Raw genomic sequence first — 2,978 nt, 5'->3', positions numbered from 1 at the left:
GGGCATCTAAGATATACTAGGCACTGTTCCGCCTGCTGGGAATACATTAGGGTAGAAACATACTACAATCTCTGCCCTCATGGGACTACAGTCTAGTGAGGAGACAGATAATAAATATATCAAGTATGTATTGTTGGTAATAAGTACTATAGAGAAAAATGATGCAGTAAAGGGGAATGGGAAGGGCTGGCTGGGGGGAGGGTTGCAATTCTTTTTTTTTTTTTTTAATAAGTTTAAAAAAATGTTTATTTATTTTGAGAGAGTGTGCATGCGTGAGTGGGGGCGAAAGAGAGGGGGAGAGAGAGAATCCCAAGCAGGTTCTGCGTTGTCAGCACAGAGCCGATATGGGGCTCAAACTGACAAATTGTGGGATCATGACCTGAGCCGAAATCAAGAGTCAGATGCTTAACCAACTGAGCCACCCAGGCTGCCAACCCTGGGGGGGTTGCAATTCTAGAGTGGGTGGTCAGAGCCTCACTGAGAAAGTGACACCTGGGTAAAGGGCCGAACGGGATGAGGGAGCACGCCTCATGTATGTCTTGGGTGCGAAACTTAAAGCAGAGGGTAGAGTAAGTACAAAGGTCCTGAGGCAGGAGAGGGCCTGGGTGTTTCGGGAATGGTAGGAAGGCCATGTGGCTGGCTCAGCATGCACAGAGGAGAGGGGAGATGAGTAGAGTGGGCATATGTCTGGTTTGCCCAGGACTGTGTTGGTGTGTGTTTATTGCCTGGACATAATTACTAACAGTGCCTCTTTTCTGGTTTGGATGAGAAATTACACGGTCACACCAGAGATGCACTTAACGTAAGTGGAAGTAATGGAAGGGGGTGGAATGGGACGGGCAGGAACTTGTAGGCCACTGTAATGCCTTTAATTTTTACTCTGAGATGAGGAATCATGGAGGGTTTGAGAAGGGAAGTGATGTGACTTGCATTTTAACAGGATCTCTCCAGGCCATTTGTTGGGAGCAGATGGAAGGAGGGCAAGGGCCAAAGCGGGGAGATAATTAGGAGGCCACTGCAATGAGCCCGGTGCTAGTCAACAGTGCGGTTTAGACCAGGGAGGTAGCTAAGGGATGATAAGTGCCTGAAGTCTGGGTACTTTTATTTTTATTTAAATTTTTAAATGTTGATTCATGTTTGAGAGAGAGTGTGAGTGGGGGGAGAGGCAGAGAGAGAGGGAGACAGAGGATCCGAAGTGGGCTCTGCGCTGACAGCAGAGAGCCCGATGCAGGGCTCGACCTCACAAGCCGTAAGATCGTGACCTGAGCTGAAGTTGTGCTCACCCAGCTGAGCCACCCAGGCACCCCAGTCTGTGTACTTTTAGAGGATGTGCTGATGGGTGTGAAGAAGGGGTATAGAAGGGTTTAGAAGGAGGGGAAGGGTCAAGAGGACCTCACGAATTTTGACACAACGGGAAGGAAGGAGTTGGGGCACGCAAGCCTTGTCTCGAAGACGCACTTGTGGGCACGCCGTACTTGGCTTGTTCATTCAAGATGGTCTAGACAGGCTATGTATGAAGATCATGGCGGCCAGGTGCTGCCCATGGCAACTGGGTATGGCCGCAAAATCGACTCTTAGGGCTTCTCCCTTCCTCTGAATGTCGAATGAGACTTCTCCTTCCTCTGATGCGCTAAAGGCTTGTTCTCGCATTGAGAATTCCCTTCCCCTACAGCATGTATTTGCTGCTTTAATACTTCTTAGAGTATGCCTACCCTGTCAGGCACTGCAAGCTAGCAAGGAGCACTTTCAAGGAGTCTGCGCTTCAGTGGAAAGTAGGGAGATGACACTAAACCAGAAAACTAGACAGTGAGAGGTTATAACAAAAGCCATGCTCATTTTAAAGCAAGCAAAACACAACTCAAAACTACCAAAAGAATACAGAATCACCGCCACCATCCAGGGAAGACAACTGTGAGCTCTTGGATGTGCTTCGTTCACGCACACGTGAGCACTTGCACACAGCTCACCACCAACTTAATGTGTAATAAAAAAAAAAAAAACCCTGTGATACACGTAACGTCGAATTGACCCTCTTAACCATTTTTAAGTGTGCAGTTCAGTAATGCTAAATGATCCCCAGCCTTGTGCAACCGATCTCCAACCCTCTTTTCTTCTTGCAGAACGGAACGTCTGTACCCATTCAACAGCCGCCTGTTCCACCCACCAGCCCACCCCCACCCTTCTGGGTTTTTATGAGTCTGACTACTCCCGGTACCTCATAAAACTGACACAATGCATCATTTGTCTTTTGGTGACTGGCTTGTTTCACTGGACACATTTTTGCTCTCTTTCATTTTGACCACCACCATTTGCACCTTCTCTTGGGCCCTACAAAGGTGTTGTGCATAACTGTGTGAGTCCTAAACCCAACTGTCACTGCATGCTTGATCACCTACAAGTCACTTCATATCTCTAAGTCTGTTTCCTTACCTGAAAATAGGGACAATGACAGTACATACCTCATAGGGTGGTTGTAAGGATTAGGGAGATAATCCCATGTAAAACACAGTAAGCGCTCAGTGAGGGAAGGAAGAAAGGGTTTTCTATGATTCTTGATTCAAGCACAAGCTCTGAAACTTAAAAGAATCAGTCGGGATGAGGAGAGGGTGGAGAGCCTGTGTGTGTGTGTGTGTGTGTGTGTGTGTGTGCAAACCAGTACCAACAAACAAACAAAAAAACCCCTTAATATCCTCACACTCAGACACAGTTCTAATACTTGGTATTTTTTAGTGTTGCCGACAATGACTAACGAGTCTCACTAGCTTACTTTGATCAGTTACATCTATGTTACTAAATTTTTTTTCTTTAAAAACATTTTTTTTAACATTTATTTATTTTTGAGAGACAGAGACAGAGCATGAGCAGGGGAGGGCAGAGAGAGGAAGACACAGAATCTAGAAGCAGGCTCCAGGCTCTGAGCTGTCAGCACCGAGCCTGACATGAGGCTTGAACTCACGAATCGCAAGATCATGACCTAG

The sequence above is a fragment of the Panthera uncia genome (assembly GCF_023721935.1).
Source record: "Panthera uncia isolate 11264 chromosome A1 unlocalized genomic scaffold, Puncia_PCG_1.0 HiC_scaffold_17, whole genome shotgun sequence".
NCBI classification, from domain to species: domain Eukaryota; kingdom Metazoa; phylum Chordata; class Mammalia; order Carnivora; family Felidae; genus Panthera; species Panthera uncia.
The sequence above is the reverse complement of the archived record's forward strand: the minus strand, read 5'-3'. Positions refer to the sequence as shown.